Source organism: Cotesia typhae, unplaced genomic scaffold (assembly GCF_013202065.1).
Source record: "Cotesia typhae breed Kobodo isofemale line unplaced genomic scaffold, CoteBio_Ctyphae contig_4, whole genome shotgun sequence".
NCBI classification, from domain to species: domain Eukaryota; kingdom Metazoa; phylum Arthropoda; class Insecta; order Hymenoptera; family Braconidae; genus Cotesia; species Cotesia typhae.
In genome coordinates, this window is record NW_027423748.1 from 1,510,717 (window position 1) to 1,538,161 (window position 27,445).

Below are 27,445 nucleotides of genomic sequence, written 5' to 3' on the forward strand. Positions count from 1 at the left end.
CTATTTCGACTTGTGTCGAATTATTATAACTGATCAACGAATGTTAAATTAGTAATAATATTTTATAGTGAGAAGATAATATTTATATTAAGATTATTTTTATTGAGAATTAATTATTGTGATATTTAAAAATTTACCATTTGAAAAATTGCCGGTCGGAAAATTATTTGAGAATTAATTATTAAGATTATTTTATATTGAGAATCAATTATTAAAAATATTACATTAAGAAATTATTATTGAAAACAGTACCGATCGAAAAATTGTTAGGAAGATTATATTGAAAATTTTTGTTGAAAATATTTATTAAAAAAATTTATTTTTGTCAAGTATAAATTAAGTAAATTTTGGGGATTAAGTCCGTGAGGGGATTAAATTAAAACAAATGACACTTGATAATTGTCAGCGTGGATATTAAGTCCAAGTAATCAGTGATATTGAGTCAAGGTCATCAAGTAAAAGTTTAGTCAGAATTGGTCATTATATAGGAATTTTCGTTTCACCGATAGCCAATGATTGAGTAAAATAAAAGTAAATTGTAATTAATTTAAAATCATTTTTAAAATTAAAAATAAATTATTTAAGCGAAGTGTGGGTTATGTGTGTGAAGAATTGAGCGGGTTATGCGTGATAGAGAGTGTTAATAGTGTTAAGTTCGGTAGTCCTGTGGACTTAAATTTCAAGTGTGGAGTTAGTTGTGTTAGTCCGGTGGACTTATAGTTTTAAGTTTAGTTCTAAGACAGGTGTGGGAGACCGTTTGTTCGAAAAAGCCCAATTAGTTCTAAGACAGGTGTGGGAGACCGTTTGTTCGAAAAAGCCCAATTAGTTTTAAGACAGGTGTGGGAGACCGTTTGTTCGAAAAAGCCCAATTAGTTTTAAGACAGGTGTGGGAGACCGTTTGTTCGAAAAAGCCCGTCTAGTCATCGTATCGTCAATTGGAAGGTTCGTTTGTAAATATCGTTTAGTTCGCAGTTGTTCTCCGCTTCGTTAGATTATAAGTTAATTAAAGTGTGTGTGTGAGCGCTTAAATTTGTTAAGTTTGTTATTTTTATTGTTAATAAAACTGTACAGATTGTTAATTAAATTTTTATTATTTAGCGGCACCTTCCTCCACTCTCTCTACTCTAAGATTAAGATTTCTCAGCTCTGGACCGGTTCCAGGAACCGTGATTAATAATCCTGGTGGCGCCCTGGTAATTTTTATTGTTGTTAGTTTTGTTAGTTAAATTTAAAATTGATTAGGGGCCAGCCTGAGCAGGTAAAAACTGTTACAATATATATATATATATATATATATATATATATATATACACTACTGGAAAAAATTAAGGGATCAAAAAAAAATTCCAAATTTTTCGGTAGTTTTCAACAGGCCGTAACTTTGAGAGAAATGGTCGTACAGGAAATAAATAAAAGGAAATTGTAGCTCCAAGTGTTTAGTTTTTGGATTAGAACTTCAAAATTTTGTAGCCTCCGCGGTTTCTGAGTAATCGTAGAAAAACCAGCAACAAAAAAATTCTCAAAATTTTTTGAGTTTTTTTTTTGGTCTACGGGCATGGAAAAAATTTTTTTAGCTTAACAACCATAAGGATCGGATACTTTGTTCATTTAGCTTTAATTTCTTTTTTTAAACACCCTGATACATCCACTCCTCGCTGAGATATCGGTCTTCAAATGGAAAAGGATCTTTTTGTCTTTGATTATCGATATCTCAGCAACCAATGATCGCACAGAAAGTTAAAGGTGGGTTTCAAGAACTTGAATGAATTCCCTTAACGACTGTCCATTGTTTTTTCGAAAAAATTTTTCTTTCCGTCACATGAATTTGAAAATGCAACAAAAAAGGGCTTTTAGTGGTTTTTGGAAAATCAAGCGCTGGATCGAAAATATTGAGGGAACCACTAATGTTAAGTGTGCCTTTTACAGTTCAATATGTCCACAAAAACCCTACAAAGAATCAAATTAATCCAGCCAGTCGTTTTTTTGTTTCACTTGATCGAATTTTTGAAAAAATTAAAGGATCACGTTTTTGCTCTGAAAAGCTCATAATTTTTAAAAATGAGAAAAAATGGTTTTTTCGAGCTTTTTCCACGTTTTCGTTCCAAAAAGTGCTTAAATTGAAAAAAAAAAAAATTAAAAAAAAATTTTCAAAAAAAAAATTTTTTCGAAAAAAAAGTTTAAAAAAAATTTTTTTTTTCGAAAAATTTTTTTTTTAACAAGTTAAGGAAACTCAAAAAACCATCGCCCAATGATTTTTATCACCTTTCCACCGCTGCATTCCTTGATTCCACTGATCTCCTTTTAATTAAATTAATAAAAAAAGTTAATACCCCCAATCGAATTTCGATTTTTTTCATACGCTTTTCGGAGTTTTTTTTTTTCTTTTCTTTTTGTGAATCCTTAGCAAACCGCTTCATTCAACAGTTTTTTTCAAAACTAATCCCTCTTCGCTAAAAAAAATTTTTTTTAATTTTTTGATCAAAATTGAAAATTTCTGACTTTTGATTCTTAATCATGGTTAGACGACATTTATCGGAGGTGGAAGTCGCTCGGTTAGTGACTCTTATCGACGAAGGTTACACTCAACATGCAGTTGCTATCCGGATGGGTGTAAGTCAATCTGTCGTATCTCGAGCTTATACCAGATACCAAGAGACGAATCAATATCATCGTCGCCCCGGACAAGGTCGCCATCGAGTCACTAATGCCCGCGATGAACGAACAATTGTTAGAGAAGTTCGACGACAACCTTTCGTCAATGCGAATATTGTCGCTCGAAACTTCCCCAATCGCAGACAACAGCAACAACAACAGCAACAGCGACGACGGCATCAAGTGCGAAACATTTGCTCTCGAACAATCATCAACCGTCTTCGTGAAACTGGGTTACACGCACGACATCCTAATCGTGTACCCCTGTTGACAGCAAGACATCGTCGAGCTCGTTTAGCGTATGCTTACGATCATCGAAATTGGAACTTGAGGGAATGGACAAATGTTTTATTCACTGATGAGTCTCGTTTTAATCTGTATGGCAACGATCGACGTCCTCTCGTTTGGCGCCGTCGTGGAGATCGTTTTCGCCAGAACTTTGTCCGTCCAGTCGTTGCCTACGGCGGTGGATCAGTTATGGTGTGGGGCGGCGTTTCACGAAATTGGAGAACACCTTTGGTAATTGTACGCAAAAATTTGACAGCTAGACGTTACATCGACCAAATTTTAAGGCCCATTGTTCTGCGCAGACGACAAAATCTGAGGTCGTTCATATTGATGCAAGATAATGCACGTCCACACAGCCAACATTACCCGGCGCTTCTTTGAGCGGCATGACATCACATTGTTGCGACACCCAGCAATGAGTCCAGATCTCAACCCCATAGAGCACGTTTGGGACATAATGGGCCGTCGGTTGCGCAGAGAGTATCCAAATTTGCAGAACTTAGCTGCTTTGGAGCGCGCGCTTCAGCACATTTGGAATACCATTCCGCAGCCTCAAATTACCGTCTGCATAAACATGGCTGAACGTTTGAGAGCCGTTATTGAAAACAGGGGTGGTAATACCCGGTATTGAACCAACAAAAACCTTCAGAGAATGAGTTTGGAGTCATTAAATACGGTGGAACTGACGAGCCACCGGGTCTCAATTCTCCTAAAATACCTACACACACACACACACACACACACACACACACACACACACACACACACACACACACACACACAGAAGCGTAAATCCGACCGCGCGACCTCCACGTGGTACGCTTTGGATAACGCTAATGCCGGCGGTAATTGTTTTCTTAAACTTTTCAAGAGAAAAAATTTCAAAAAAAATTTTTTAAAAAAATTTGTTTTTTTTTTCAATTTAAGCACTTTTTGGAACGAAAACGTGGAAAAAGCTCGAAAAAACCATTTTTTTTCTCATTTTTAAAAATTATGAGCTTTTCAGAGCAAAAAACGTGATCCTTTAATTTTTTCAAAAATTCGATCAAGTGAAACAAAAAAACGACTGGCTGGATTAATTTGATTCTTTGTAGGGTTTTTGTGGACATATTGAACTGTAAAAGGCACACTTAACATTAGTGGTTCCCTCAATATTTTCGATCCAGCGCTTGATTTTCCAAAAAACCACTAAAAGCCCTTTTTTTGTTGCATTTTCAAATTCATGTGACGGAAAGAAAAAATTTTTTTCGAAAAAACAATGGACAGTCGTTAAGGGAATTCATTCAAGTTCTTGAAACCCACCTTTAACTTTCTGTGCGATCATTGGTTGCTGAGATATCGATAATCAAAGACAAAAAGATCCTTTTCCATTTGAAGACCGATATCTCAGCGAGGAGTGGACGTATCAGGGTGTTTAAAAAAGAAATTAAAGCTAAATGAACAAAGTATCCGATCCTTATGGTGGTTAAGCTGAAAAAATTTTTTCCACGCCCGTAGACCAAAAAAAAAAAAAAAAAAATTTTGAGAATTTTTTTGTTGCTGGTTTTTCTACGAATACTCAGAAACCGCGGAGGCTACAAAATTTTGAAGTTCTAATCCAAAAACTAGACACTTGGAGCTACAATTTCCTTTTTTTTTATTTCCTGTACGACCATTTCTCTCAAAGTTACGGCCTGTTGAAAACTACCGAAAAATTTGGAATTTTTTTTTGATCCCTTAATTTTTTCCAGTAGTATATATATATATATATGTTATGTCCACCCCAAAATTTTTCTTCAACTTTAAATCACCCGCCCAGATGGAAGACTTCTCCATGCGCGAAAGCCACAATAAAATAAAAGCTACGCGACTGCTGGTTGACTAGCGGGGACTTCTGCAATCTCAGCACCGCGAGTGTTTAAAAAGGCGATCAACAGCCAACGCCTTGTCTTTGCTAAGTTAATTTGACTTCCGCATTTAACTGACGGGCCCGTGCCTTATAAAAATCCCTTATCTTAATTTGCGCTGCACTTAAGATGAGTTCAAATTCGGTTCAACCGGCAGGCCATGGATTAGTTTTAATTATATACGAGTCGGGATTCTCAAAGTTCTACTTTGCCCTGCACTTAGACGAGAGTTCGGTCAATAAGTATAATATCTTTTAATTTAATATCTTTTAAAGCTAAATTTACGCACTTTACCCTACGGGGAACTGGAGGACGTTAGCTCAAATAAATAAAATTCATTAATATAATTTCGATTAAATAAAATTTGTGAAAGTGTAAAAGTTTTAGTGTTTATAAAAAGAAATCGTAAAAAGAAGTGAAATTCCATTCGAGTCCGTTAATTTCATAAAATAAGAAGCCCTTAGAATAAGCAGCCCAAATCCATCCAACTCCATCCGCTGCGAGAACCAACCAAAGGGCCCAATCAAGGAACCGGCGCTAACAGCTGCCCTGAAACCACGGATCTGACCATCTATAAATTTCCTGTAACAGTAAGTACATCTACTCTCATAAAAATCCATCAGTCTCAAACGAAGGCGTGGTAGGTTCGTATCTCGAAAACGTTCCACATAAATAATTAAAACAACTGTTATGTCGGACTCAACGTCCGACATTGTTATTTTATAACAAATAGAATTTAATTATTCATAAATAATTTTATGTTCTTACAACTAATTACATACATTTATTTTATTTTTAAAATTTTGTTATCTTCAAATTTATCAATAGTATTTTCAAAAGAAACTTATTTGAAAAATTTAGTTTTAGTTGGGCCTGACCATACTAAGGGATTTGAGCCTGAACAAATACCGTAATGAAATTTTAAACTTTGTCGAGATCCGAAATAGAAGTTTTCGATAACAAAATAAATGTATATATAAACAATAGTTTAAATAAAATAAAAGTAAATAATGATAAAAGAAAAAAATAAAAAGGAATGTTATGATAATTCTGGTATCAACAGAAAAAAAAATATATGTTGATAATTTAAGGAACAAAATTTAATAACTATAATTTAAGTTTAAACAAAAAAAATAAATAAATGTTTTCTTTTATTTTCGAATAAAATAACGACTTAAATAAAAAAAAAAATTTAGATCTAAGAAACTAATGATAATTTGTAATCTATGCACAAATTAATTTTTATCTAACTAATTTAATATAAAAATTTGGTCACAGTAAATAATTTAATGTAAAATAGTACACATGTATGTCTTTGTCTATGCATAAATGCGCTTACGTATACACAAACACATAGATGTATAATAGAGCATAAGAGTAAAGGAGAAGCGATATTGTACTCTGACCCAAGTAGAGGGGACTCATGCAACATTATAGATAAATCTAAGAGAGAGAGCAAGGGCTCAAGGAAATAAAAAAATACTTGGACATTATTTCTCCCATCTAGTAAAAATAAGTAACGCCCTAAAATTCGACACCTTTACGATTTTCAACAAAAATATCTCTTGTTGTCCTGACGTCCTAGTGTTAACATCGAAAAAGTTTTTATAAGTTTTAATGAAACCACGCGTCAGATTCAAAAAAACAATTGTTAGTAAAGTAAATTTCAATTATGTAAAGAAACAATGACATTTAAGTAAGTTCTTAATTGAGATTTTTATGTTTGTTTTAATAATTCAAATCTTTGTATGATAATTTTATAATATATTTATTAAATTGAATTCATTTTCTTATATTATAACTTCAACCCCTTCCCATAAAGCTTCCGATCCTTATCTATTAGCCTAACGGCTAGGATAAAAATAATTAAATTTTAGTTGCGTTTTCAACGTAACACAACGGAATTAAAACCTCCGTTGCATATTCTTTAATTCGTTAGTCCAATCCTCCTTCCCTTTCCCTTTCCCACCTATTAGAAACTAAGAACACTCAAAGATTCTAACTGTAAATTCGTAAACTAAAATATGTTAGGTATCAATTAATTCCAGCAGATAGCGTGTGGATAGAAAATTCTTTCCTACCTAGAAAGTTGACTTTAATATTTGATAGTCCAAATTAAATACCGATTGGATTTACTCTTTGAGTAGTATATGTTTCCAACATCAAGTGTACTTCATTTGCTGTTGATGTTTTGACTTGCTCAACTATGAGTGATTCGATGCCCATCAAAGTATTTTCGTGATGAAAATATTATTTAAAAAAAGTTTTTTTAAAACATGCATTAATTCTTTTTTATAGTATTATTTAATTCTAATAAGTAATTTTTTTGAAAAGAAATATTTTCTTCTTTTCCTGTAAAACTGAACAAGTCTTATCAAGTCTTAATAACTCTTTGAGAAATTCCGAAATTGCAGGGAAAATTTGACTTTTGAAGAGTATTGCAGAGTTTTGAAGACTTATTAAGTTTTTCCTTTACTTAGTTAGGGATGTGAAGACTTTCGAAAAGTCTTATTCAGAGTTATAACGACTTTTCAAGAGTTTTTTCAGAGAATTATTTCCACAAGGGCAGGTTTTTCGAACTCTGCAATGTTAAAGCATACTGAAGTAGAATTTGAACTGTTAACTGATCCTGAGATGCTTCTTTTCATTGAAAAGGGTGTTCGTGGTGGGGTGTCGATGTGTGCTAATAGACACGCTGAAACTAACAACCGGTACATGGGTAAAGATTTTGATTCAAACAACCCTGAAACATACCTTATGTATTATGATGTAAATAATTTGTATGGAGCAGCAATGAGTATGTCTTTGCCCAAGGGTAATTTTGAATGGGTTGAAAATGTAGACAATGTAGATCAGTTTTTCAATGATGATGAAAGTGTAGGCTACATCCTTGAAGTAGATCTACGCTATCCTGAGAAATTACATAATCTACACAAAGATCTACCTTTATGCCCAGAACATTTTGTACCACCTGGTAGCAAGCAACTGTTATGTCCAAGGGCGTTTTTAGAGCGGTAGCGTAAACGGTGGAGGTTTGGACTAACAATTTAAAGAATACGCAACGGAGGTTTTAATTCCGTTGTTTTAATTATTTATGTGGGACGTTTTCGAAGTACGAATTTACCACGCCTTCGTTTGAGACTGTTCACGGATTTATTGAGAGTAGATGTACTTACTGTTACGGGAACTTTATTGATGGTCAGATCCGTGATTTTAGGGCAGCTGTTAGTGCCTGTTCCTTGATTGGGCCCTTTGGTTGGTTCTCGCAGCGGATGGAGTACGGTGGATTTGGGCTGCTTATATTTCGGGCTTCTTATTTTATGAAATGACTTGTTGGAAACTGATTTCACTTTAATTGAGATTTATTTTTATTAACATTAAAACTTACACTTTCACAATTTGGATTTTAAAGAATTTAATTTAATGAATTTTAGTAATTTAAATGAGCTAACGTCCTCCAGTCCCCGTAGGGTAAAGTGCGCAAATTTAGCTTTTTAGTGGTATTTTATTTAAACTTACTGCCCGGATTCTCGCCTAAGTGCAGAGCAAATTAGAACTTTGAGATTTCGGTTCTCTAGATTTTTAGAACTAATAACTAATACGTGGCCTGCTGGTTGAACCGAATCTGAACTCGTCTTAAGTGCAGCGCAAATTAAGATGAGTGACTTTTACAAGGCACGGGTCCGTCAATTAAACGCGGAAGTCGAATTAATTGCTCAAAGACCAATACGTGGCCTGCCAGTTGAACCAAGTCTGAACTCGTCCTAAGTGCAGAGCAAATTAAGATGAGTGACTTTTACAAGGCACGGGTCCGTCAACTAAACGCGGAAGTCGAATTACTTGATCAAAGACAAGGCGTTGGCTGTTGATCGCCTTTTTAAATACTCGCGGTGCTGAGATTGCAGAAGTCCCCGCTAGTCAACCAGCAGTCGCGTAGCTTATATTTTATTGTGGCTTTTGCGCATGGAGAAGTCTTCCATTTGCGCGGGTGATTTAAATTTAAAGAAAAATTTTGGGGTGGACATAACATTCCCCCGGAAAAGCGAGAAGCTAGTATAGTTTTTCGGTTTTCCTATGGCCACCTTCCCCATAAGCGAGAGCCACTTACAAATTTTGATTTAACTTAATATAATTTGATATAATGAAAAGAGTAACAGTAGGAGTCATCTAGTGCTTGTAATTAAGTTTTATTCATATTTTAATTTTGCAATGCATTGCATTGTACGTGTTTTGCTGACAAATGAAAAAAATTTTTTTTTTTTTTTCTTTTTTTTTTTTTTGCTTGCTTCTCGAGTTCGCGTAGTCGGGTTGAGTGTTAGTGTACTTCAAACCGTGGGCTGTTGTAAGGATATTCTCCTCAAAAAAATATAAAAATATGTATACTTGTGAGGTGAATTTTGAAGGCTATGGTACCTGGTACCAGATGGTTCTAATGATGTATGGGGAGAGGGTAAGTAAAGCATTATTTTAAAATTGATAACGAAAATTTGTATATAGAAAAATAAAAATTATTTAATATTTTTTTTTTTTTATAAAAAAATTTTTTTTTTTTTTTTTCAGGATTTGAGAAGGGCGATTCGTCTCTTAGCGGGGTTGGCTCGTCCTATCCATCCGAGAGAGGCCTTATTTTCGGCTTCATGCCTGGTGACCCTGTTTGGCTCTCTGCCTCCCGAGGTCGTGGATGCAGTTGTCTTCTTCGCGTTCCAGGACCTAGCGATGGTAGCTGAGGTTCAGGACTTTGAAGAAGTGCTTGCCCCCAACCACGAGGACATCGATCGGTTAAGGATCGCCTTGATCGAGACGGTCTTTAATGGTTTGGTCGCCATGGGATAGAGGTATGTTGCGTGATGCTTCATAGTTATTATTTAGAAGAAAAACTTTAGGATTTAATTGTTTTTCCCCCTTTTTTTTTTTTTTTTTTTTTCACTTTAATTGCAGGCCAGGCGTGTCGGGTGACATCGCTTCCGCCGAGAGCTGGACGCCTTCTCTTTTATTTTTATGTGAAAACTTATGTAAAAGAAATATAAAAATTCTTTTTTTTTTTTTGAAAAATAAAGATTATTTCTTTTTATTTCGTATTGTTTTCTCATTTTTGTTTCCTGTACTTTCTCCTTTTTTTTTTTCAAAATTAATCCTATTTAGAAAAAAAAAGGTAAGTAGAGTTTAACGGTATTTTAATAATTGATTAATAAAATAGTTAACTATAGTAATTTAGTTAGATAATTTAGGTTTAGGTAGTGAGGAAAATTTCTTAAAGGTTTAGTTTAGAAGAGTGTGAGAGAGAGAGAAGTGTATTCGTAATTATATGTGTATACGTGTATTATATGTATACCCATGCGGTAATGCGGTTGTGGGCGTGGCTTGCCGAGAGGCGGTTGCGATGAAGCGGGCGTCGATAAGCTACTCCGCTGGACTTAATAGCTCGTTACGTTTAACGCTAGATGCCTCTTCTAGTTCTCTTTTCCTATTTTATTTTTGATTATTAAATACTAAACTTTTAAGTTAATCGTTTTGAATTATAAAAAGAAAAATTTTTGAAGAAATTTTGTATGAGTGACGTTAGCTCTGAAATAGAATTTTCATATAAAACGAAGTAAGAATTTTGTATATGGAAATTGTTGGGTGTATATATTTAATAGTTAAATATTTAATAGTTTGACATAATAATAGATAATAATATGACTAAACATGATAATTGGTTACATATAGGGGATATGAATTTTAAATAGTGTATAATTGGGTTCTTAATATAAGTTTTATATGGATTTAATATTGAATGTAATTAACTAATTGAATAATTGGATAGTATATAGAAAAATAAAATTCTTAATGTATGATATAGTGATAGTAAAATGGAAAAGGAAAATTTTATGTTAAATTTATATTATATATAAAGAAAAGCGAGAAAAAAATTTTCAATTGAGGTTTTGCGCTGTTTCCACTCGTCCCCTCAAGGCCGGAGGTAAATTTATCTTCGGTCTTGTGAGTTTTATGGTCGCAAAAAAATTTTGTAAAATAAGAAAAAAATTTTGTAGATTAAGAGAAAATTTGTTTTACATTTTACTATCTCTTTCTCTTAGAAATATTGATGTGAAAACCGTTGACTCGTTTTTGGCTATTTTAAAATTTCATAAGGCAAAATGTCATTGGAAGATTTTTATTATTAATGGTTTACTTTATCAATTTTCGGTTTTCCCCAAAATGAGCCATCGGTTTTATGATTAACAATTCTTTAATGTTGATCTTATTTTCCACGATGTTGATGTTCGGTTTGTCTAGATCGGTGATTTGTAGTCTTTTATTCGGAATGTTTTCGACTTCTTTGGTTTCTCGTTGTTCTCGGGCGCTTCTTCAGTCGTTGTTTGCTTACTCGGTGAGCTTCCTTCTTCGTTGGTTTCAGATTTCTCTGGGAGTGATTCATTGACTTTCGACGGTGATGTCGTTTTTTCTTTTGTTGTTTTCACTTCTATAACGACTGGCTTTTCGATTATTTTGTTGTTCTGTCGTGTTTTTAGTAGGCATCGACGAATGAGCTTTTGTATTGCGAACCCGCTTATAATGATCGATAATATTCCGATTGTTGATACCGATCCGATGGTTATTTTCTTATTTATTTCTTCATTTTGGTGATCTAGTGCTATTAATGACATTTTTTCTTCATTTTCTTCTAGCCCTCGACCCCAAGGTTCGAATTTGTCGATGATTGTAGCTGGGTTTGAAAGTTTTGTTAGTAGATTGGGATTTTCGTTGTTAAATATGATACTCGAGTTTAACGTTTCGAGAGATAGATTGAAACTTGGTGCGATAATTTCTATGTTTGTTGATTCTCTAGCTGTTCCTCGGACTTTATATTGGTTGCAGTTTGCTTGGCATCCTTGTTGTAGGTGTATTAGTCCGATTCCGTTGATTATGGTGTTTCCGGTAGTTAGTTCTGGGCATTTCCACTGGATGTTTTCTTCTTTACACGTTGAGTATGCCCACGTGTTTTTCTCGTTCATTTTTATCCAAGTTAGTTTACATTTTTCGATTATTCTTACGTTGCACTCTTTGAGATTTTCGGTTTTTGGATTTATGAGTAACTCCATTTCACAATCTACTTCTTTTTCTAGTTTCGTTATTTTTGTTGGAATGTCGGTTGGGCAGGCCATATCTGGTCCAATGGGTTTGCAGTGGTTCACGTAATCTTGTTCAGCGAGGAAATATTCTTCGAATGCAGGTTCCGTCATTAGATATTTTGACGTAGGCTGAATTGTCAATGTTGATAATTGATCTCCGATTTTCTCGGCCTTGGGAAGTGATTTTAGTTCATATGATAACCACGGCGTCTGGTCGAAGAGTGGTACGGTTATTATTATCAGGAAGTGGCCGTTCGATTTTCCTGTTTCTACTTTCGACACCTTCGCTAGCGTGCTGATGTCCATGTGGTCCAGGGGTTGTGGCGGATTTAAGGTCGGATGTTTTTGATCATGTCCGCGGTGGCTTGGTTTAGTTGTTTAGCTGACACCGTTAGGTAGGTCAGTTTTCCCCATTTTGCTTCCTCTATGGATTTTTCTGCATTATTAAGAGTTCTTAGGTGGTTAGTCATTCGGTGAATATTTTCATTGCCGATCATTGAGAACAGTTGAATCCTTTGCATGTCAGTTATTTGTTTATTCGTTGTTTGTTGCAGAGATGCTGAACTTTTTGCTAATTCTTTGATTCGGTTGGTTATATTTATTTCGTGTTTGAGGATTTCGTTGATTTCGCTCTTAATAATGTGGGTGTTATTTTGAGATAGGTGTACGAGTTCCTGTTGTTGTATTGATATAACTTGTCTAGTTCGTTGGAGATATGTTCTTTGTCGCTGTAGTCCATGGTTCCGAATAGTTTTCGCGCAATCGAGCCTACGAAGCCGAACCACGGTGCTCTTTTGGTGCGATTCTGTGGATGTAGTTTTTCGAGTTGAGGATCTTCGAGGAATTGCCTTAGTCGGTGTTTTGCTTGTTCGATTTCAGCATATATTTCCCGGTGTGTATTTGTTCTTAGGTACGACACACAGGATGAATGATTGAATTTTTGAGCGCATATCCCATAAGCTTCCCATATATTTTGATTTAAGTAGGGATAGAGAGTTACTAGTTTTTCGATGTTTATTGAGCTGATGATTTGCCATTCTTCCCTGATGAGGTGGACTCTTTTGAATGGATCGTATAGTAGGCCCGGATTCGCTTCCATTGGTTTTATTTTCACCTCGTCAGCTCCCCATGCCAGGTGTGCGATTCCCAGGAGGAGAAGTGGTGGAGTGATCATAATTTTTTTTTTTTTTTTTTTTTTTTTTTGTAGATTTCTGCGTCTATATGTATATTTACTGAAACAAACAATCTAAGTTCTTTTTAGTCGAAATTTTCGCGGCTGGCTGTTTTAGCCTTATTTGGGTGGATTAATTTCCGTTTTCCGTTTTCTTTTTCTATTATTAAATTCCCCATTTCGTTTATTTCCACTATTTTGTATGGGCCAGTATAGTAATGATCTAATTTATTTTTTCTAGGTTCTTTTAACGTATACACGAAGTCTCCTACGTTAAATTTTGCGGGGTGTATATGTTTGTCAAATCGGATTTTTGACTCGTGTTTAGCTTTCGTTAAATTTTCCGCAGATATTCGTTGAATTTCGGAAATTCGACTAATTAAGTCTGCTAGATAATCGTTATATGATTCGATTTTACTGAAGTCCGGAAATTGAGTTGGACTTCGGGCTTTTCTTCCGTACAAAATTTCGTATGGTGTAAATTTTGTGGCTGTGTGCACGGTGGTGTTATAATTCAACATTGCCATTGGGACATACCGATCCCAGTTACTGAATTTATCTACATAAGCCCGGAGGTAGTCGATTAAAGGCTGGTGAGATCGTTCCAAGGCTCCGTTCGATTGTGGATAGTAGGAGGAAGTTGTTATTCTTTGAATTCTCAGTGCTTTGGCTAGCTGTTGAATTAATTTGCTTGTAAATGAGGTGCCCTTATCTGATAGAATTACGCGAGGGCACCCATAAAGAGCGATATAATGATTTAACAGGGCATCTGCAACAGTTACTGCTCTGATATCAGGGAGAGGAACTGCCGCAGCTGCTTTAGAAAAATTATCCTGGATCGTTAGGATGTGTACATTTCCGTCAGGGGTCATGGGCAGGGGTCCTACCGTATCTATACTAATTTTTTCGAAAGGTTCGAAGGGTGTGTCTGTGATGAACATAGGCTGTTTGGTTTTTATTCGCGTGAGTTTATTTTTCTGGCATATCTCGCATGCTCGTATATAATTGTAGATTTTATCTTTCATTCCTGGCCAGTAATATTTTTCGCGAATACGCCAATATGTTTTTACCACACCTTTGTGGCACCCTATTAGGCTGTTATGATTTTCCTCAATTATTTTTGTTCGAAGGGATTCGTCTGGTACCTCGACGTTCCCTTCGCACAAGGTAATTGTTATTGGACAGTCTCTTAGTTTGTGTAATAAATAGGCTTTTATGTCTAAGTCGTTAAATTCGTCCCCCTGCTTTGCACAGCGAAACGAATGAATGTCGTGTTTGTGCATTGACTGTCGAAGATTTCTCAATCCTTCGATCAGTTCGATAGGGTCTAATTTTTCGAAATGTTTTGTTTTGATAAATACCGTAAAGATTTTACAACGACCTAGCTTGGTGACGAATACGTCCCCGTTTGTAGGCTTTGAGGCGTGAAGGTCATCGGCATTTATAAATTTTAAGTCGCGGAGCAGCTTCGCTACGGGTTTTATTATTTCGCAATCAGCTGCTAAAAAGTGTACTAAGTGGTCTCGAGCGTAAGTAAGCCCGTCTCGGCTGGTTGAAAATTTGATTTTTATGTCGGACCCTTTTGGCGGTATACTTTCGTCTGAACTCGAGGGTGAAGATATTCTTGGTCGATGGCGCCTTTCAGCAAAAATATCTTCAGCCTCTTCGAAAGTTGGAGGGTCGTAGGCGACAAATGGTGGTCCGAATCGGCTGTTCCCTACGTCATCCCCCACTGTTTTATTCCCGCTTGTAGTTGTTTCTCGTCTAATTTTATTGGAATTGCTAGGCTTTTCCGAATTGCTAAGTGATTTAATATTATTATTAACCTGTGAATTATTTAGTTTTGATTCCGTTTCGATAAGTGTGTTATTGGGGTTGGCCGATACGGTTCCGGCCCTTTCGGTTATTGCTTCGCCGTTTTCGTCTACGATTTGGCCGCTAACATGGTCATAATGGATCCCCATGGCCGCTAATTCATCGGGAATGAGGACTCTTCCGAAGATTGGGGTTCGGGGTTCTGGACCGTCTCCTAAATATCCCGCGAATCGCGATCTGTTTACGTTCTGGGGAGTGAAAGTATTCATGTTTGACTCGTTTCTATCGTACGTATCGGTGACGTTTCTGAAATTAATGTCGTCTGTTTCAGTCGAGGGCTCTGGTTCTATGATGATGGGCTTTTCTGCTCCGCTGGAATCTCCGCTTTTTCCGGTTTTTTCTGGACTGATATCGCTGCTTGATCCTTCCTCAGGGTTTTCGCTGTTGTCTCTTAGAAATTCGTCGACATTAATTTCGGTTGCAGTGTCATTGTCTAACGAGTCTTCTTCATTACTCCAGAGTGGAGGCATTTTGCTGAGTGCTTGGCGGATTGTTTTTGCTGTCTCAGAACTTGTTCGTTTTAATTCGGCTAACTCTTGGGGAGTGTAGTTGAATATCGCTTCTTCTCGTCGGATTTTCTCTAGAGCTTTTTCTTTGTAAGCGTTTTCCGGTGGGGGTCGTTTTTTTATGATTTCGTCGAACATTTTTATTAGCTCGATGGTTTTTCGTCTTTGTTTTGGTGGGATGACGTCTTCTCTATTCTTTTCTACTTCTTCGTCCCTCTCTGCTTCGTCGTCCCCCTCTTGTCCCATATCTGGTTGGGTAATCGCGGAGGTCCCGGGAGTTAAGGCTGGCAAGAAAACATCATCGTCCCCCTCTTTTTCGTTTCCGGTTTTCTGCGACTTGGGATCATCTATAGTTAACTCAAGGTTGCTATTTTCGAAATAATTTATTTTGGGAGGGACTCGTGTTTTTCCCATTTCCCTTTTCCTAAGACGAGAAGCGATTGTTTCTCTGACTTCGGGGGCGCTGCTGATTCTTGGTCTGTTTTTCGATCCGAGAGGACGACCAGGGCGCTTGACCCATTGAATCGCTTCTTCATCCGAGAGTATTTTACGAGAGTTTTTATGGTAGTATTCTCCATGATGGGCAGTGCCAAATATTCGTTTTCGGTGGTATTGTTATTTTCGTTTTCTAAGGGCTCGGGGCGACCTTCGGGGTTGTATGAGAGTCCTTCTGCATATTGTTCGGTGATTTTGTGCCGAACTATGACAGAAAATTTGTATTCGCTTAATCTGGACCGCCATTTAGCTTGCCTTTCGGTGACAGTCGTGCTGTCCCTTAGCCAGGTGACACAAGGGCTGCTCGTTATTAAAGTAAAGTGTTTTTGGAGATATGGTCGAAATTGTTGGATGGCATAAACTACTGCAAGGCATTGTTTTTCGATGTCAGTGTATCGGGTTTCGGTGTCGTGAAAGACACGTGAAACACATGACACTATTTTCTCTCCGTCTCCTTTTAAGTCATCGTCCCCTTCTGTCGTCTGCTGACTGAGGATTCCGGATATTCCTGAGTCTGACGCGCTGACAGCGAGGATGAAGGATTTGTTAAAATCTGGGTATTTGAGGAATGAATCTACGCAGAGGGCATTTTTGATATCATCGAATGCCTTTTGTGCTTCCTCGTTCCATATGAAGGGCTTCGTTTTTCGCGTGAGATCTGTTATAGGTTTAGCCCTTTCCGCGAAGTTTTGTATGAATCTTCGGTAATAGTTTGCAAGTCCCATAAATTTCCTGGCTTCCGTATGATTTCTAGGTCTTGAGGCATTTTTAAGTGATGAAATCTTTTTAGGGTCTGGTTTTATGCCTTCTTTCGTTATTACGTGACCTAAATAATCTACTTCAGGGCAGAGAAATTTATATTTTTCGGGTTGGAGGGTGAGACCAGCTTCTCTCAGTCTATTGAATAATCTTTGAACTCTCACCCCATATTCTTGTAGGGTTTTTCCATAACTGACTAAGTCATCGATATAAATAAACAATTCTGTCCCTTTTAATCCGCTTAAGGTGGAATCCATCATTCGTTGGAAGATAGATGGAGCGCATTCTAGTCCAAAAGGCATGCAACGATATTCCCAGTGCCCGTCTGGAGTAGAGAATGCCGTTTTTGGTGCGTCCGCGGGGTGCATCGGGATTTGGTGGAAACCCATGGCGAGATCAAACACGCTGAAGAAGTTAGCGTCGCCTAATTGGTCTAATATATCGATAATTAGAGGTAAAAGATAGGCGTCCCCTCTAGTGATTTTGTTTAATTGCCTAAAGTCAATAACCATTCTATATTTTTTTATAGAGGCGTCATTTGATTTTTTTGGTACAATCCACAAGGGTGAGTTGTACGGCGAGTTAGATTTTCTGATTATTCCTTGTTTTTCAAGATTTTCGACCTGCCTGGCGATTTCTTCCCGATGTTCTGGGGGAAATCGATATTGTTTTATTCTCACCGGTTCGTTGGTGGTGGTTTCTATCCGGCAGGTGAAATTCTTGGAACGACCTAATTTATCTCCGGGGAGGTGAAATACGTCGTGATTATTTCTAATGAGATTCTGAACTTGTTCTTTTTCTTCCTGATTTAGGTGATCTACAGGTATTTTCTGAAGTAAGATCTTAATACGTTCTTGTTTGTCTATTACACGATTGGAGTTTTCTATAGAAGAGTCGTCGGATTCATCCCCCTCTGAACTAGGGTTATCGAATTCGAATTCTTCGAGTGTTTGAGGTCCTATATCGATATCTACTGGGTTTGAATTGAGGTTGATGACCATGCACATGGCATACCCGTCATTTACCTTGACAACGGCTTCTCCTCCGAGTACCCCTTTTGGAAGGTTCATTCGGGGGAGGTATCCTTCGTCTTTTTCAAACTCTTGGATTGGTACTGATATTGATACTCTCATTCGAGGTGGTAAGGTGTAGCTGGAAGAAGGCTTTGTTTCGAAGCTAAAGGGTGTCGGTTTCGAAGGGCAGGATAATAAAACTAGGGTTTGGTTATCGTAAGAAATTTCCGCCTTTTCGGCTTCGAAAAAGTTGTTTCCTAAAATTCCCACTCCAGGGGATGGTAAATCTTCTAAACAAACTTGAAATTCTACGTCGATATTGAGGATTTTTAAGGTGGCCGTTCCTAACGTTTCGAAAGTGCTTTCACTGAGTCCTCGGAATCTCCTAGCTTTTCCGGTGTCGATAATTATTTCGGGTTTTAAAGCGGATGCATTGATGAGGCATACATCCCCCCCTGTATCGATGAGGAAGCGCTGATAATTGCCTAGGAGTGAGTTACACGACACGTATATTTTTGGCCCGGTTCCTAGAGCGAGGACTTTTTGCTCTGGGAATTTTCTTGGGTTAATTATAGGGATGGGTTGTATTGGTTTACTTTTCATTACTAAGGTGTTCCAGTAAAACGAGATGGTTACGCGTTCTCGAATGAAGAATTCATTTCCGAGTATGGCCTTATAACCTCCGGGTGGTTCTGGTACGAGATGGAAGGTAATTTTTGTTCCAAATATTTTTAAGTTTGTTGAACCGATTATGGGCATTGAGCTAGTAGCGATGCCTCCTACTACTCCTGTATTTTCGTTGTTACAGAGGACTTCGTTGCATAGTTCTTCGATGCAGAGTAGGTTGAGGTCAGAGCCGGTGTCCAGGAGTGCGTTTACCCCTCCATTACGAAATGCTGGGCTTCGTATATGGACCGAGGGGCCTTTTCCGGTCGTTAGACATTTTGGTTTGTCCTTCCCTGGACTCGTAATTCTCCTGCCGTCATCAATGGCGGGTTCTGTTGAACGAGTGGTGGTTTTACGTTGTTCGGATCGGGTTGTTGTTCCGATCTCTGATGGGTTATCATTTCGTTCGTTTCTGGATGGTGTTCTAGGTCTGGCCTCTGGGAGTTTTGGAGGATTGGTCGGGGGTATTGGTTTTGAAAGCCCCGATATGGACCCCTTTGATACTGATGATAGCTGTTGGGGTTCCTCGAAGGTGTGATCGGAGACGGGACGGGCATACTCGCCATTGCCTCCTGTTGACGAGCGCCCGTCCCGTTTAAAGGGTCATAGGCGTCTCGTCGTTCTCCGTTAGGGCAAAAAGGACAATTACAGACTACCGAAGGGTCCCTTTTATGTCGTAATTTGGCTTCTTCGGAATCTTCGTCGTCTTCGAAACGAACCGATCTTTCAGTAGGACCTGGTACTCCCGGATGAAAACGATTTTGGTTATAATTTTGGAAAGGTCGCGGTTGATAATAATTTTGAGTCTTAGGCATATATTGTGTATTTCGCTCGGTTCCGAACGTGAAAGTAGAGCCCATCATTTGTTGTTCTACTTGATAACCCGCGCCGTAGTGACTGTCAGGAGCGTAGTCTTCATATGTGTCGGGAAATGGGTCATCGTAATACCGAGGAGCGCTTGTTCTTGGACCTTGACTATATTCTTGATATGCCAAGGTGCGGGGTAATTCGCGATAATTACCACGATCGTCATAATCACGAGAAGATCTCGGCATTTGCGGATAATGTCGGTTACCATCTTGTCCGGTTCGTCTGTGAAATTCTACGGAGGGCGGTAGGGATTGGCCTGGTATGACTCCGTCGTCTCTCATTGCGCGTCTACGGTCTGGTCTTCTGTATGCGTCATTTTCAATGGCCTTGTACATGTCGTTTAGTGTTTCGGCTCTTCTCATTTTACATAAGCATCGTAAAAAGTCTGGTAAGTATTCATAGAAAGTAGTGGCTGCTGTCTTTTCGAAAGTTCTTTTTACTACAGCTCTATCATCTTCGGGAGCATTAAGTTCGATACGCCGGACCATTTCGCTTAACCGAAAATAGAAATCTTCGATATTTTCAGATTCTTTTGGGTCTGCAGCAGCTAGATTTTTCTGCCACGTGGTGTATGGGTCGCCTCTTTTTAACTTTTGCCCTAGGATTAGTAAAATATCTTCAACAGAAGCTAGTTCTGCATGTTCTATTAATCTTTTAGCTCGTCCATATAGTTTTTGTGCTACGCGGCGAGCGAAAAAGCCCTGATTATCAGCTGGAATACTGGGTAACCAGTTTCTTACTATTCCGTCAAATAATTCGAAATCTTTTATCGCGGTTGGACCTTCTCCGTTAAAATACGGGAGCGCATCATGTAATTCTTTAGCGAGGGTTTGAATTTGGGTATTGAGGTTTTCCTCGTTTATAGAGGTATCAACGCGGAAGGTTCTTCTTTCCTTGGCTCTAAACGGGAAATCGTTAGAGCAAGGCACGAAAAACGTTCCGGATTCGTCCTCGAATGGTTCCACGATTTTTATTTGATTAAATCGTCTTAAATTTAGCTATTCTGTGTAAGAGAGGTATTTAAAGAAGGGTTACAAGGGAGGTTTGTTCAAGAGAAGAAAAAGAAAAATTTTGATTTTATCTAATTTAAATCGCGATGTATTTTTATTCGGTCATTAGGTAAGTAGGTCAACAGCTGTAGAGTACAATGACACGAAAGAAAGATTAGTTATCGCGGTGTATGGTTACCGAGTGGCGAGTACGGTAGTGTTCGCAAGGAAGAGTTGATATAAACAATTTTACGATTGAAATAAGAGACGATTTAAATGCCTTTAATCAAACAACAAAAATTTTAACTGATAAAAAAAATTCCCGTGTTCGACTGAATATTCAATAGTGGTGAATAGTTTAAGGAGGTCAAACAGGAGTTTAAGGGGAATTAATATGTATAATTCGGAAAGATATTAAAAGTAGAAAGGATAAGGTTTAGATTTTCGGATAAATCTATTTGCAACGGGGATTTAGATGTCGTATAGACGGGTTTAGATGAGCATTGATAGGGTTTTGGGTTTGTCTAAATTTTAGTATTTTTTGTAAATTTCCGGGATAGCCTTAACGTTTTCTAAGATTTTCGGACCGCCAGCCTGATTGACGACTACCTTATTCGCGGGTTCCGTATCTTCTTCCCAATATTTAGTTTCGATAAGAGGGCGGTGGTATATTCTGCCGTTAACGAAATCGGAAAGTATCTTTTTCAGATGGTATCGATAGCCCGACCGTCTACTCTTTCCCATTAACTTTTCTCGAATTCCGGAAAAATTTTTATCGATTTTAACCCAACATAGTAAAAGTGTTCGAAAATTTTGGATCGTAAAATTATAATTTTATCGATTGATGATAGGGGATTATAGTTTTCTTATAATTAATATGGGTTATTATTACAAGTATACAAATATAAAAATTTGTTTTATACCCTTGTGAGTGTGTAATCTAGAGAAGGTGCTAAATTCAAAGCACCCTTCCCAAGAGTTTTGTGAGAGCTTCTTTCGTAAAAGAAAGTGCTAATTAAAGCACCTTTCTAGTACTAGGAAACTTCTGTGAGAATTTTGTCAGATGAGGTGCTAGGTTCACAGCACACTTCTCTTAAAATGTAGTGTAAAGGTAAGGGATAAAAAAAAATTTTCAAAATTTCGAAATAAATAGAGTCTAATGTTAGTATTGCTTAGTTAGCAAAAATAATTTCTTTATTTCGCAATACCGAATTAAAATAAATTTTGCTGACAGGACTTGCGATTGCAAATTCCGCTGGTGTTAATCAACTCTGGCATATACGCGTCAGCGAATTCCTTTTGAGGTAATTTATTGTCTAAAGAAAGTATATTAGGTCAGAAAACGATTTTGAAACGATATTATTTGAGTTCTATAACCTTTAAAAAAATTTCGGACAAAGGAAATTTTGCAAAATATAATTTTATGAAGTTTAAAATATGTCGAAATATAAAAGAAAATTTTGTAAGACTCGAAATTCGTTCTACAATTAAGTTGAATTTATATCAAGATTGAACGAAATTATAGCTTGAATTTACTTTATGAATTTATTTTACGCAGTGAATTTACTTTACTTTACAAAAAAATTTGAATAACGAACGAAAATTGTTAGAGTTTTTAAATTTTCTCAAACGGAAGTTAAATAATTTCGTATTCGAATCCCACCGCTGCCACCAGTGTTCTTTATGTTATGTCCAAGGGCGTTTTTAGAGCGGTAGCGTAAACGGTGGAGGTTTGGACTAACAATTTAAAGAATACGCAACGGAGGTTTTAATTCCGTTGTTTTAATTATTTATGTGGGACGTTTTCGAAGTACGAATTTACCACGCCTTCGTTTGAGACTGTTCACGGATTTATTGAGAGTAGATGTACTTACTGTTACGGGAACTTTATTGATGGTCAGATCCGTGATTTTAGGGCAGCTGTTAGTGCCTGTTCCTTGATTGGGCCCTTTGGTTGGTTCTCGCAGCGGATGGAGTACGGTGGATTTGGGCTGCTTATATTTCGGGCTTCTTATTTTATGAAATGACTTGTTGGAAACTGATTTCACTTTAATTGAGATTTATTTTTATTAACATTAAAACTTACACTTTCACAATTTGGATTTTAAAGAATTTAATTTAATGAATTTTAGTAATTTAAATGAGCTAACGTCCTCCAGTCCCCCGTAGGGTAAAGTGCGCAAATTTAGCTTTTTAGTGGTATTTTATTTAAACTTACTGCCCGGATTCTCGCCTAAGTGCAGAGCAAATTAGAACTTTGAGATTCCGGTTCTCTAGATTTTTAGAACTAATAACTAATATGTGCCTGCTGGTTGAACCGAATCTGAACTCGTCTTAAGTGCAGCGCAAATTAAGATGAGTGACTTTTACAAGGCACGGGTCCGTCAATTAAACGCGGAAGTCGAATTAATTGCTCAAAGACCAATACGTGGCCTGCCAGTTGAACCAAGTCTGAACTCGTCCTAAGTGCAGAGCAAATTAAGATGAGTGACTTTTACAAGGCACGGGTCCGTCAACTAAACGCGGAAGTCGAATTACTTGATCAAAGACAAGGCGTTGGCTGTTGATCGCCTTTTTAAATACTCGCGGTGCTGAGATTGCAGAAGTCCCCGCTAGTCAACCAGCAGTCGCGTAGCTTATATTTTATTGTGGCTTTTGCGCATGGAGAAGTCTTCCATCTGCGCGGGTGATTTAAATTTAAAGAAAAATTTTGGGGTGGACATAACACAACAAAAACTCACTACAACTCTGTAGGATAAAAACAATTATGTTATTCATTATCAGAATTTGAAACAATGCTTAGATTTAGGTTTAGTTCTTAAGAAAATACATCGAGTCTTGAAGTTTGAGCAATCAGACTGGCTCAAATCATATATTGATAAAAATAATGAATGTAGAAAGCTCGCAAAAAATGAGTTTGAAAAAAACTTTTATAAATTAATGAATAACGCAGTTTTTGGAAAGACAATGGAAAATGTTCGCAAATACAAAGATGTATATTTGAGAACGAAGTGGCAAGGTCGATACAATGTATCCGATCTTGTATGTAGACCCAACTTCCACAGTCTTACTATTTTTGATGAAAATATGATTATAGTAGAACTTAAAAAAGCTAGAGTCTGCTTCAACAAGCCAATATATGTAGGCTTTAGCATATTAGATTTATCCAAGACTTTTATTTATGACTTTCATTACAATTATGTGCTCGAAAATTATGCAAAAACCTCTATATTATTGTACACCGATACAGACAGTTTAATTTACCAATTCAATGTACCCAACATCTATAAAGACATCAAACGTGATATTTCAAGGTTTGATACTTCCGATTACCCACCTAACAATATCTTCAACATGCCCCTTGCTAACAAAAAGGTTCTGGGACTCATGAAGGACGAGAACAATGGAAAAATCATGTCCGAGTTCGTGGATCTCAGAGCCAAATTGTATGCCTTCGAAATTCATGATCCTGAGAAGGAAAAGGATAGGATTAAGAAACGGGCAAAGGGTATCGGAGGATCAGCCTTGAAGACTATCACGTTTGATGACTTCAAAAGATGCCTTTTTGAAAATGTGCTGTTAAAGAAAGAACAGTACATGATCAAAAGCAAAAAACATCAAGTGCACACAATAAAACAGGAGAAACTTGCTCTCAGTTGGGCTGATGACAAACGTCAACTCATTGAAGCAAGCACTGATACTGTGCCTTGGGGTTATAAAGGCTCCTTAGATTTTAAGAAACGAAAACTTGTAGAAGATGAAAATAATAATAAGAGACAAAAAGTTTTGTAATAGTAAAAATAATGTAAATATATTTTTAAGGATTTATGTATTAAGATTTTGTAAATAAAAACATTGTAAATATAATTTGTGTTTTACATATCTGATTTATTGATCCAACTATTATGTTTAGTATCAAAACCTAACCATTTAACATAGTATTTATTTCCACGTTTTCTAATTACTTTTTCAACAAGATATACATTTGGATATTTGACTTTGCTGAGTTCTTCGTTGTAAAATCCGCCTTCAATTGGTTGATCCTGATAGTCCACGAGCTTGTACGTCGTTGGATTCGTATTCTGCACCGATTTGATTATGAAGATTTCTGTTGTCCAGTTTGGCGTGTATCCTTTGTCAAAAACATGCTTGTACTTGCTGATTCGGACTTTGTCTCCAACTTTAAACTTCTGCTTTTGTTTCGATTTGGTTTTCAGTGGTTGATATATATTTTCCAACAGTCGTGTCTCCTGAGCAGCGGTAACATCAACAGGTTTCATTTTGATGGTACTGTGTTTGGTATTGTTGTAAGTATTCACCAAGTCATCAAGTATATCAGTCCACTTGTAGCTGCCACGAGCTGTAAATTCTCGCCACATTTTATTCTTGAGTGTTCTATTGAAACGTTCACATATGGATGCTTTGAGATTGCTGAATGTTGAGTAAAGATTTATCTTGTGCTGCTTCATCAGATCTTTGAATTCTTTGTTGTAAAACTCTTTACCCTGATCAACATAGAGATTCTTAGGTACACGACCTTGCTGGAGTACAGACTTCATAGCACTAGTGACATCTACACCACTTTTTGATTTAATTGGAACTGCCCAGGCATATTTAGAAAATATGTCTATGATTGTAAGCAGATACTTGTATCCTTTATTGACTGTCGCATATGGAATCATCTCAACCAAGTCAGCTTGCCAAGTCTCATCGAGACCTCGGATGTTAACATGACGACGTTTATAGTTCCTGCGAGCTGGTTTGTGAAGCTCTTCAGCTATCACTGTCTTTTTGTCGTTCATTGAGTTTCTCAGTGAGATATTTGATATTATTTTGTTGAGAGGAAAGTACTGCTTTAACTTCCTCAATAGTCGTCTGCAAATTTCCCACAGCAGCTTTCAGTATTACTATTTCAGAGTGTAAATGTGAAATAATCTCTTTGTGTTCACTGTCTATACTTTTATTCAGTTCAGACATCTGTCTCAGTACAAACTGCACTGTCGCCGCATCATGTTCATTTGAAGGATTACCGAGATTGCACAACCTTTTATTCTCAATGTTATAGTTTCCATCAGAAGTTACATTGAAATCTCTACCAGCTGGTCCTCGTTGACCTAAGTTATTGTCCAGTGGACGTCCAAATATATCGATGCTCATGGTTGTGAACACTTTGACTGTCAGCGTGTGAATGATTTAATTTTCCAGAAGCTTTTAATATATAAATCCAGCCTCCCTAAGCTCTTCAATAATTGACATGATTTTATTCGTGTGACTTGGATTTCCAGCAGCTTGAGATGCCATAAGTAGTCGCAAACGATCAACTAGTTCATTTAGATCATCCCAGTAAACATAGTCCATTGGTAATCTCTGTTTTCTTGCAATCATATATTTTGGTAACCCTTTACCGAACTTGGTGATAAAATCAGCAATGTATTTATTAAACTTGATTGTTGTATCTTCACGAATAGTACGATTTGGATCATAATTTTTCCTATGAGCGTTGGTATGTTGAATTATGTCCAAGTACTTTTTCTTATCATCTGGGGTGATGAGTGCATCCTCTGGTGATTTTCTAAATAATGATTCCAACAACCCAGGAGTTATTGGATAATTTTTTTCTTTGACAGTTATTGTATAATTTGCAAATGAAATAGGTGAATCATCTATATGCATTTCACCACGTTTTCTGCCTACACCATATCTCATATCATTATCTTTATGTTTTTTACTTAAACGTTGTAGATAATTAGTGAGAAGAGGATTTCTACGAGCTGGAGTACTTGTTGATGGTGGTGGCTGAGTAATAGCAAGTGCTGTATTATTAAATGAACTTTCATCATCTGTTATTAAACTGTTGTATACTTCTGGATCATCATATAAAGATTTTTCAACCTCTTGTTTTTCAACCTGTGGTCAAAAGAAAGACTTCCAAGAAGAAGGATGTTGCTCTGAGACAGATTGTTGATGAAGCTAAAAAGTCCATGCAGCCTGGTGGAGATCCAGTTAAAACAGCTCTTGGAGGTGCCCACAAAGCTGTCAAGAAAGTTGGTGGGAAGAAAAACGTTCGATTGCCTCGTATTCTACCAGTTCCATCAAAGATTGGTGGAGTACTTCCATTCTTGATTCCCCTGTTTGCAGGGTTATCAGCGGTTGGTGCTCTAACAGGTGGAACTGTAGGTGTTGCAAAAGCTGTGAACGATGCCAGCGCAGCCAAAAATCAATTAGCTGAAAAGAAACGTCACAACTTGAAGATGGAGGAAATAGCTGTAGGTAGAGGATTATACCTCAAACCTTACCGCAGTGGTATGGGACTTTATCTGAAACCATACCCAGAAGGAGCTGGCTGCAAGAAGTCAAAAAACCAGTAGAGCTACCACATCGACCACTGACTAACATCGACTTATTAAAATATGTCAAGCTGCTTAAAATTTCAAATTTTCGTGGAGTTTTCATGAGAAATAATTTACCAAAATCTGGACCAAAGACAAACGAATCAGCAATAATAAATTTAGATGATAAACTTGGACCTGGAACTCACTGGGTTACATACAAGAAGAATCATAATCAAGTAATTTACTTTGACAGTTTTGGTAATCTACAACCCCCACAAGACTTGATGAAATATCTCGATGTAGGTAGCGTAAAGTACAATCATAAAAGATATCAAAACTTTGATACAATCATATGTGGACATTTGTGCTTAAAATTCCTGGCTGGACAACTATAAATTGAAGTGAGTCGAGACAACAAGCGTCAGTCATGGCAGAGTCATTCACCTTGACACTATCCGGAAACTCCTCCATACTGGAGGCAAATTATTTTCCACCGATTGAGCTATCACCAACAAAAAATTATGTTCTTGGGCTTGTTAAGCTCCTAACATTTAATTCAATACCAAATATTGATGTTGGTGCTAATAAATTTTATGTGTCATCAAAAAGATCTAAAAGAAGTACAATCAAGAGATTTCAAGAAATAACTATACCAACAGGGAGTTATGAAATCAAAGATATTGAAACTTATATAAACAAGACATTACCTGAACTAAGTTTCACTTTAAAAGCAAACAACAATGAGTTGAGAAGTGAAATAAAATGTGATCAATATATAAATTTTGAACCTGAAGATTCCATTGGATCATTACTTGGATTTACCAACCG